The sequence below is a fragment of the Pundamilia nyererei genome, unplaced genomic scaffold, assembly GCF_000239375.1.
Source record: "Pundamilia nyererei isolate P.nyererei 1_Seehausen unplaced genomic scaffold, PunNye1.0 scaffold00054, whole genome shotgun sequence".
NCBI lineage: Eukaryota > Metazoa > Chordata > Actinopteri > Cichliformes > Cichlidae > Pundamilia > Pundamilia nyererei.
The window spans coordinates 3,312,193-3,323,724 of NW_005187455.1; the positions used below are offsets into that span (position 1 = coordinate 3,312,193).

General features: G+C 36.9%; 1 long non-coding RNA gene across 2 annotated transcripts in view; it reads right to left on the bottom strand.

Moving 5' to 3' along the window:
- LOC102213476 (uncharacterized) overlaps nt 1-11,532 on the bottom strand; it is an 85,742-nt gene that overhangs the window by 54,391 nt on the left and 19,819 nt on the right. For both annotated transcript variants that reach the window (XR_001290384.1, XR_311749.2), the window contains exon 2: nt 411-455. This is a non-coding gene — a long non-coding RNA (uncharacterized LOC102213476). The remainder of the gene's footprint in view (nt 1-410; nt 456-11,532) is intronic.

The following is an 11,532-nucleotide window of genomic DNA, read 5'->3' on the forward strand; positions in this document are numbered from 1 at the left end:
AAAAAAAAAGACTCAACAACATGGTGGTGAAGCTAAAAACAATTCTCTCTTAGTTCCTGAAAAGTTTCGGCAGATGTGAAGCCTTTGTTTGACGTCAGCATCTCTTAAGTAGATCTTACAGTAAGAGACCGAGTCTTTACATAAAGCGACTCTAGTGATTATCTAAAACAAAACATGAAATCTTCTCATGGCCCGCAAACAACGATAAACAGTCTCTGATTTGAATGTTTAAATGTCAGCTGGGCCAAATGATGAGCAGCGAGAAGAGGGAACAAACCCTTTCACACGTCCACGTGCATGCAAATATATACGTGCACTCTGCAGCCCACACACGCAGGCCACTGTACACATTGAAACTGCTAATACTCACACATGCATTAATACTCACACAGAGTAAAGGATCAACTGACCTAAAAGATGTGTAAGTAAGCTGACCCCAGACCTCATGGACAGTCCTGCATGACAAAGAGACAAATTAAAATTAGTCAGGAAGTAATGTTGAACCACCAGATCCTGCTACAAGAGCTTCAATGGATTTACCAACTATTTGGAACTCTACTGGAGGGCTGAACATCATTTTTCCAACCTATTGCCTTATTTGATATTTTTATGATGTTGTTCAGTCCGAAAATCTTACCCAGTTGTTCAAATGAAGGCCAAACCATATGATTCAAATCTATTACTGAAACCATTCAGTGACCCCCTAGAGGCCTATGAGTTGGAGTATAATGGGAAAGATCGCACCCATCAGGCTTTGATCATTTCAGTTGATAGGGCTGTGCAATACAGCAGCTTTAAATCTGACTGTAGAGGGAGTAATGTGGTTCACAGCATTTTTGACACTATATCTATACATCTATCGATATATCGATAGATATATAAGAATCTTCATTTGACACGTGTTACAGACTGATAATCCTTTAACAGCATTGAAAGTCTAATAAAAATATTATTTTGTTGCCAGGTGTACTGACACAGTTTGTAATGTTAAGAACTGTGTCCAAATCCACTGATTTTAGTGTGTTTGTTGTATCCATTACTTTCTGCAGGCTTTTCTATTAAAATATTATTAATCCTTATCTGCAAAAAGCCAGAAGTAACACATGTTATCATTATATTTTCCTAAAATCATGTACTCTAGAAACTTATGGATGATAGCAAGTGCCACATATAAACACACACGGACAAAAACATGGGCACCTAACATAACAAAAAGAAACTGTCGTATGTCCACATAGACCACAGTATAATTATTATTAGTATACTTGCTTACTATACTGTACATGCAAACATATTGAGAAAGCTACAAAACCTGTTAAATTAACACAAACACAGCTGCTCTACAATCAGCCAACATACACATTCACAAATGCATATACACAGAAAGCCTACTATTGTCTGCTGTTGTTGCTGTTATGATTTTCATTTTTATGTTGACAGTTTGTAAAAAGTACACACACACACACACACACACACACTTGCAACAGCACATCAATGTCTTAGGTATAGCAGGAGTACTAATTTTACATAAGTTGTAATGTACGCACATGTAGTGCACATATAGACAGACATGATAATATGCGCACACCATATGTGTAGGCTAAAAATATAAACACTGAAAAAATCTGAAGCACATGCTTAGAGCAACACACAGTGGCATATTAACATAGATAACTGCCTTTATATGAAGGCACATGCATACTTAGAAACACATATAGATGTATGTGCTTCTAAGTATGTCGTACAACAAATATGCACAAATACTGCACGTAGCTTTACAATGGCACAAAACAAAAATGTGTGGATGCACTCACACACCCTTCAGTATTATATGTGCACTGAGCAATGAAAACAGACAAACATGCAGAAAATAGAAAAAATATATATGCACACAGCTATGCACACACTATGTTGACATAAACAAAAACAACTACACAAGCTGTCAGAAATAAAACTACATATTTGCCCAGTCACGGTGCAAATATGTAGTTCTATACAATATGTAGTTAGAAATAATTAGCACAGATTTTAAGTGCATTCAATTACAACAATTACTTCACACACAGATGCAAATGTATATTAATCTTGGCAAGGACAGATACTAAGAGACATAAAAAGACAAAAGAATTAGAGAAATTACTGTGTATACAAAACAAAACACACACACTGTATTTAAAAAGTCATAATAAATACCAGAGAGCTGGTGTACACTAATTCAGAGACCCCAGTCCCATCCCCCACCCTCCACAAAAAAACAAAAAAAACAAACAAAAAAGAAAAAACCAGCCACAAACGCACAAACAGTATAAACACAGATCGGCAGATATATTAACAAAGGAGGAGTGTACTGTGCACATACACGTAAATATTCACTGCTAATGTATACGACCTCAGATATGCACTAATCGGTGTATGTCTACCGATCATGTGTGCACAGAGATCAATACATATGGTAGCTGTGCAAACAGACACACACACTCACACACACAACACATACACGGAACAAATTAGCGACTGATTAGTCAAACAGTTACTGATGGCAACAAAGTGATGCCACCCACGGACACTGAGCATGCAACACTGCTTGTCTGAAACCATAAACATGTTTATATTTACTTATTGTCTCATTTTAGACCAGAGAAACTTTTCATACAGACTCTGACATTTAATATCTTAAACTAACCACTGTGTGGGAGCACTATAAGAAAACTCCCTGCAGCAAATTCTGCAGCAAATGATTAAGGTTATAATTAAGATAAGAGATTAAAGTCAGCAAAAGGAACAACTAACTCACCAGCTGTCAGAAGTAATCAACAACCTGACAGTTGTCAAATATTTTTTTTCCATCTTAAAAACTACATCACAATACTGAAGGATACAATTTAAGCACAAAAGGGTTATATGGAAAAGGTGGATATTTATGATAAATATAAAACAAATTTTCATAAAACAATTAAAATGTTTTTTTCTGCATTTGAGTAATCAGCACAGGCAAATATAACCAGCACGAGCAGTCAATTCAAATTGAAGCTACTCTAGAGGGACAAAGAAATTCTGAATTGTTGTTCCAATGAAACTGCAGTTAACAACTGGGTCGCTAGTAACATTAAATATGATCAAAATTGTATGTGCAGAACGTGCCATAAAACGGTCTCATTTTGAAACTACTTGTCTCAGTCATAAACCAGAAAGAAATAATCAGACATGGGTGACATGAGACGTGTAATAAAAATATATATTTAAAAATGGGGAAAAACACAAAGAGAAAGGTGAAAAATAGTGCGTCAAACTGACTCTGGCACGAGTCATAATTCTGCTGGATCATCACCAGCAGGATTTTTACTGATCTGATTGTCAACAGTCCAAAAAAAAAAAAGAAGAAGCTAAACACAACTGACAATATTCAGCCTCCCTCATTTTCACTCTTTTTTTTCTTTTTCTCTTCTTTTTTTAAGCATGCATTTGTTGTTGCTGAAAAGGTTAAAAGATTTTTTTTTTGTTTCCAGTCGAAACTGAGTGGGCAGGCAGCGAACCGAACATTCACAAGGCAAATTTCCCCTGATGCTCTGGTAATATTATCACTCCAAAGCATCATAGTTTCAGAATGACTTATGGATTTATTTATAAGAAGAAAACAAGTGTGACACCAATTAACTCACAATCAGTCACAGGTTACGGCTCACATGTTAGTTTTGACCATTTTGAAACTGACATAGATATACTCGAAAAACATATTCGACATAAATAAAAGGTCACGTTAGTGTCTCAATATCTGCTTCACTTTCAATATGACCTATCATTTTAGAGATACGAGTGTGGCAGTGCTCATATTGTATAATTTATATTGTTCAATTTGTTCATAACCAATGATTTAAATGTCAAAACTGGAATTTAATAGTTACATAAACACTCGATAAAATACTGACTGTTTCAGCACATGACCCTTTGTTTCCTAGTGACAGATGAAACATCCCTCAGTGGAGGCACACTTTCATAAATGTAGTTTGGACCTAACAAAAAAAAAGAACCGTTTGCCAACATTTAACACCACTCCACCCACAGTTCAAGAGTTTATATGTCACCTTTAAAGAATCATCGATCAAAGTAATCTCATTCTGATTCAGAGTTTCACTATTACTGGTCGTTTTATTTATTAAAAAACACAAACATGAAGCAAATAAACCACACGCTGTGCTCACGTCCAGATTTATATAATTACTTAGCATACTCTTGTACAACAACATTGACAATTTAACTTGCCTTTCACACTCAGGGACACGGAGTAGCATTCAGGGGCCTATGACAAAAAGAGCAGCCAGCCTTCGACTACAATTTTCTAGCGTCAGACTAAAACCGTGAACACACAGTCAAATCAGATTTGAGGTGGACAATTTTTCCCCAGACAACAGAGACCAAGTTTGCCTTCGTGCGATGTAAATAGCTATTGCTGGAGACGATCATCCCCCCGACCTATTTCACAAAAGACACCTGATAAACATGACATAATCCAGCATGACTACGTCGCCTAAAAATATAAAGGAGAGACAGACCAGCTTTACGCTGCATCATTTACTATCAAAATTAGTCAGAGAGCAAAAGAGAAGACGTTGAGGCTAAGCTTTGAAGCGATCAGGCGCGGTGTGTGTTTCAAAAACTCAAAAGGAAGCTGCGAGGATGAGACAACAGTCGCTGAAATCTGCTTTTCCTCTCTCTCTCTGTCGCAGATGTTTTGAAAGAGGGGAAAAGTATACGAGAAAAAAAATACAAAAAAGAAGCAGAAAGGGAGTTGTGACCAAAATAAAGAGCTTCCATAAATAAGAGCAATCTAATAATTTCTGCCTTTAAATAAACAAATTAAATTTAGCAAAAATGCATTTTTGCCTCTAGGAACTTTACTTCCCTACATTCGAGTGTCACTGATATTTTAGCCTGCCATGATACACAGAAAAAAAAGAGAAACAAAAACGAAAGTAAAAAAGACTGGTGACTTAACAATTTGAAACAGGTAAAATTATATTCAAAAGAAATGTGGGAAGCTTTTGATCTATCTATTAAAGAAAAAAAAAAGGTTTGTCATAAATTCTGCAACACATTTACTAGTCATACTTTACATTTCACTATGAAGCATTAGTTTCTAAAACGTGGGTTCAGTCTGAATCATGTCACCTTTAATGCCTCATCGATCAAAGTAGTTCTCTTTTTGATTCAGTTTCACTGCAGGCGGAGGAAAAGAGAAAAATCTACTTTTCACCCTTTGGTGTGCAAAGAGTGTTTGCACACATCATGTTTCTTTAAACCAGAAACATGAGAAAAGTGAAAGAAAATAAAACGGTATGAAAGAGGGAAAAAAAACAAGAAAAAAGTAACACAGAAAGACACGTGGGTTACATTGTGGTGCGTGTATACCTATCTCTCAGTTGACAGAGCAGGGATGTGGGAGGTTGCACACAGAACAGAGCCTGGGAGAGCTATGGCCTCAAAACAGCCATCTCCATTTTGAAATGAGATGTCAAAACGACACACCGCCATCTGCTGAAAGTACTGTGAAGTGGTGAGGAGAAAAACCCTATGACTAGGCCTCACACACCTCCACACTAACTGTTTCAAGAACAAACATCCTGCTGCATGAACATATAGGCTACATTATTTCTATATTAATAAACTGCGTTTGTTACCCTGTTCGTTTTGAACGATACCAATTCATTCTTTAAATTCGCTCGCAGTGAAGCCTGGTATTAAGGGATTAAATCAAGCGGTTTGAATTTTACTCACTGTGACTAATAACACAACCTGCCTGCCTGCAGCTGGCGTAAAATACGACGTAGAGAAAGTCAAGCTCGGAAAAACTATGTGGAGAAAGTGAATGAGTAAAACTCTCCCCCGGCTCAAAAACTACCCCTATGAGCGTGTGTGCTCTGTATGTTTAAACACAGATGGTCTGAGGTTGACCCGGGCAACTACCAATGACTGAATAAATGTATGAATGACTGTCAAAATGTGACGTACCTAAAACTATTCGCTGAACTGTTCCACACAGACGTGACAACAAAACTCGTGAACCCCCCCGATTTTAGCAACACCTCAGGCCTCCTGTAAGTCTCCATTAGCATTCTCCAATAGTATTCAAGTGTAAAATGGTTTATAAAACAATAATATAATTGCAGGCACAATTGCATATTTTATATTAAAGCATTTGCCAACATCTGTAACCTCTCCTGCAGGGAAAACATAGCAGCAGCGGGACATATTTAGATAATTATTCATGTTTTACTTTAGCACAGTTGTTAATAACATTAATAATGTCTCTGTTCTTTTGAACGGTTCCCATGAGCCACGCTAGAGCTAGCATGAACAACACCACATAAAGCAGTTAAATGGATTTATAAAATAAGCCAGATTAATTTCAGACACAGTATATAGTGAGTGCATAATGTAAGAATAAATGTACGAATCAAGGGAAACACATTGCATTTATTTGCTTTGTGCTGCAGCTGTGCTGACTAATAATTCCCCACTACACTCTATAATCGAGTAACTAGCAACCAGGTGGTCTGCTGGCAGCAGAAGATTCAGAATTAAACACCCTTCCCTTGCACTTTAAGAGCCCATATGCTGTGTTCAGGGTCCTCTGCTCCACTGAGCATGATGATTGACTACTTAAAATAATTCACAAGAAAGAAACCCACGAAGCTGAAGACTTCTTTTCTGGGTTTTTTTTTATTAATTTTGGCTGTGCAGACAAAATGATGAGTGATTACAATGGACTGTGTCTTCCTTGACATTCAGTCTCTTACTATCATGCTGATGACTAACACATATCTGTTTGAGTTATGGAAGGTCACTTAAGTATCCCACATTGAGGGGAAGTGAATCAGGGGAAGTCGACGCAAGTTTATTAAACCACTATCATGTGTGCAAATATGAATAAAGAATTTTACATAACATACTGGGGTTTTCAAGGATGCTGAACTTTCAGTGTGATGCAGCAACCTTTGAACGGGCCACACAAGAAATGCATGACAACCTGTACGTTTAAGCACCTGCTTGCTGAACTCTGAACGAGCAGTTTAACACGTCACTGGTCATTCTACTGGGAAGTGCTCCCCAGCAACAAGCAACAATGGGACATAACAAGCATAGCAAAACTCCATTCAAATGTCTGCTGACCATGTGATCGGCACAATAAGTAATATCCTGTTTTGTTCTACGCTGTTGCCAGTTCATGAGAGAAAGCTGAAACGGACACCTTTAGAGAAATGATGTAAAAGACACACGTCCATTAAATGGATCACATGCATAGTTGACTGGATTTTTTAAGACTTCATATCTATTCATTGGTTTTAAATCAGCTTTGTGTAGATTCATGCATTAAAACTCAGTTTAACCTCAGTTTAAACTCAGTCTAACTGAAGTGTTTAGTTAGCATGTAAGGACTCATATGTAATCAGAAAGACTCACAAATTATTGTTCAGTAATGAACTCTGACCACTGCAGGAAACAAAACAATGTCTCGTGTCTTTCAGTAGAGCAATTAAACATCTTTCTGGTAGTTTTAGTGATGCAAAACAATCTGCACTTTAAGCTTTGGTCTTTTGAGTAGATAAACCAACAACTGCCTGTCTGCAGACTGCCGGAGTAGATAAACCAGTAGCCGTCTGGAGTAACCAAACCCACCTGTCTGACTGGCACGAAAGGCTGACGTCAAACATAGGTCACGTCTGCCACTATCAGCTGAGGCATACTCCATCCTAGCAAGAATTTGAGAAATCTAACTTCCTATCACATTTAATCAATCATATGACAGTGACGGGGGAAAAAAGAATTATCCGAGCATCTAACATTAGATGCTGTGTAAATGTACTTCTTTGCTTTGTCTTAAGAATATGAAAATTGACTAATCAGCGGTTTAGGATGGTTGGTCAATCAAACAAACGGTTAAAATGTGTTTTATAACAAAACTTTATGTTCTTTCTTACTTACAAACTTAGTTTTGACATATGACAAGCGATACAATCCTTAGTGAAACCTAAAATTCACCATGTATTTCATTAAAATGCAAAGAATTAAAAAAAATCCAAGAGAAAACAAAACTACCTGCTGTTTCCAAGTGCAATGAAGCCTAAAGTCTTGTGCACCACTGACTCCCACTCTCTTCCTAAATGCAAAGTTTAAATGTTCTGAAACAATGAGGCCGGTCTGCTTAATTCTCCTTAGTTTATTTAGAGCTATAACAAATTTCATAAGGTGCAAGAGCCTAATATACCCAACTCTATTAAATCTCCCACAACATCATTGCCAAGAACTCTTTGCTCAAAGTGCAGAACTTCATCTCAAGAAATTCTCTGACTCAGCGCTCACAAACAATTAGGAACTGATTAACTACACTCAGGTCTCTCCCATCTCCAGAACCCTCTGTCTACTTTTAACTAAGCTACATTTGTATTTTTAAGGACAAAAACCAAACAACCAGATGTTTTCTATTATAGAAGTTACAAAATATGGTCAGCAACAAATCTGACAAGCCAGAAAGTGGAAGCAATCTACATTTAATGTAAAAAGATCAAGTACAGATTTTCTCTCAATCTATTTGATGGCTTGCCAAGAATTTTGATCAGTACATTGTACAAGATAAATTATAATAATTTTCCCACCTTTGCTTCATATTTAACTACTCTTCCACACAGGGATAGAAATGGAACCATGCTTAAAAAAAACAACTAAAAACAACAAGCCAGCATCCTGATAATTATAGTAATAAATAATAAAGTGTTTAGATCAAAGCTAGTACGGAGCCCAGGCAATGTAGTTTAAAGCCTTTGCAAGAATCAAACCAGTAACACTTTATGTGGGTTTATGTATTGTTGTTTTGTTTGAGTGTGTGGGGGCTTTTTTAAACATATATAACTTGCATGTGTCTCCTTTATGGTAGTCTACCTGCCTCTCTGTACACCACATTAGGACTTTAAGCAAATTTATGTATAAAAATGCAAAATGCTACATCATCTACAAAACTGCTACTGCAGAAACATTAAATCTGTGCACAGCAGGTTTCCCCCCTCAAACATCCCTTCAGTATTTACACTTTAAACATGTTGCTGCATCTTTTAACAACAACAAGCTGATTTTATCTGGGCAGGTGGGAGGTAAACTGACTATTTGACTTATAGTGTGCCCTTACATCAACTTTTTTTTCTCCTCTTGTCTGTTTATCAGACTGTACATCACAGAACAGTGTGTGTGTGTGTGTGTGTGTGTACACAAGTGTGTCTCTGTGTGTTGGTGGCATGCAGACGTCTAGCTGTCCTGATGTGAAAGACTGCAGGCCTCCTACGGTCTAGGAGAGAAGGCAACCACAAGTGGGAAAGGTCTCACGCACACAGAGTCACACACAAACAAACAATGGTTGGGACCTAATGTTGATAAGACAGTGACTAGTCTTTTAAAAATGTTTTGCTTATCTGTCTCTATTCAGTATGAAGCCCATACAGTAAAACAAGTGACAGACTCTGTCACCATAACAATGTTACTTAACATTTAAGTTTAAGTTGAGTTCTAAGAATAATTTAAAGTTAATCTAAAAGCTTGAGGTGAAAATCTGACTACAATGAAGATTTTGTCAAATAGTATTTAAGGACAAAAGCAAACAAAACAAAAAAACACCATGTTAAGCTTATTTTTGTTGCATGTTTATGTGTTAATACATATTTAGTCAGATTTTGTGTGATTTGCTGGTTTCCTACAATTTGCAAATATGACATAGCCCATTGACAGTTTTCTGTGGTTGTAATACAACTGCGGCAGTCCAAGAAACGTAGTCGAGCTGTCAGAACTGAAAAAACAATCTTACATTTGCTTCATTTTATCTGACAACTGAGAATGAGTTCAAAGCGATACTGACACATCAGTGCACTTTAGAGGTTTTGATATTCCTACAGAAGAGCTTCTCAACCTTTCAGTGCAAGCCTTAAAACTTTTTTTTGTCAACATGGTGTTGGGTAACAGCAACATCAGCTTTAAGTAAGATAGCACGGCTAAAATTGGACTCAAACATTTATAGATAGCTCAGGTTTTTCGTGCATCCATGCTTAAATTCCACCTGTCTTATCTTCTGGGTGATACATTATCTAAGGTAAAGCAGATAGAAAACCAGTTACTGTAACAGAGCCAAAAAATGTCACCTGCAATTATGGTTTCAAGAGCAAGTGCATAAAGCAAAAACAGCAAGCATCTTAGTAGTGGAGTTACTCACCAGGGAATTACAATTAGACATTAGCAACAAATGAATCAACTAAAACAAATGCAAATGTTTGTCGTACTCATGCAAAATGAGAACCATGAAAATTTGTCACAATCAGCTGCATGATTTTGCACTTTTGTATCAAACACACTCTGTTTTTTCCCATTTGAGTAGTGCGGGTGTACCCCAGTGATTTCCCAATTCACAGCTTATAGTAGTTGGGAAATACTAACAAGCTACTTTTCACATGGGTCAGCCTTTCAGCTGTCACATCAAAAACTTTGCTAGCTTTTAATCTGACCATTAAAATAAAATGATCCACTTAACGCTATGAGGAGCAATTAACTCAGATGTGGAGGAAAAGTAAGACAATGACTACTCAGACGATATGTACAAGACAAGTCATTGTGAGACATTTATTAATAGACAGGTAGTTTTCCTGTCAGCAGTAAACCCACCCTCGCTATGACATGTTGAGTCATCGTTTCACAACATCCTTTTTTGAGGAAAACTTATCTGACTAGTAAATGTAGATAAACTAATGATTGTGAAATGATGCCAAACCAGCCTGAAGCATTTTGTGAATATAATGCTTCATTGTGCAAACATGCAAAAGTGAATGTGGATGGCATCAAAAAATAATGAGAATTTTTTCTTGGACAAAAGATCCTTGTCAGGAGCATGGACTTTTTTGTGGCCATCTTTCACCTTTCATCTTTCTTGCAGGCTTAAAATTGACACAACCAACTTTGCAAAGTGTTTCTTACTAAAGCTTTGAGATCACTAAGTGAATGTCAATTTATCTAATGACAGTATAATGATATGTTGGACCCTTGTCCAACAAACCAGTTTATTCAGATGAAAACTGCTGAGCGCTAGGCAGGTCTGGCTTTAATCAGTAGGCTTTTGAAAGAGTTTCTTCAGCCTTAAAGGCAGGGGAGTTTGCTCATTCTAGCCTTACTTGAAAACCAACCTAAAAAGCAAACAGTGGTGGCTTTGTAGTAACTTTCAGACATGAATAATTGGCTGACTTAGTAAGAAAAAGATTGATTTATTGTATAGTATGTGTCTTCTCTGCCAGACTGTAGCCCTCCATTAGAATCTTAACACAAGATTTACATTACGTTAAATCATTTAAAAAATAATCCAGTCATAGCTTTCTAGACTTGTTGATTAGATCTTTACCGTATTTTGCTATTGTAAGTGGTGGGTACAATTAACATTACATTATGTTTTGATCCTGTGGTGAATTTTATAGTCTCTTCTTTTTTTCCCCACCTTTTTTACCGCGGCTT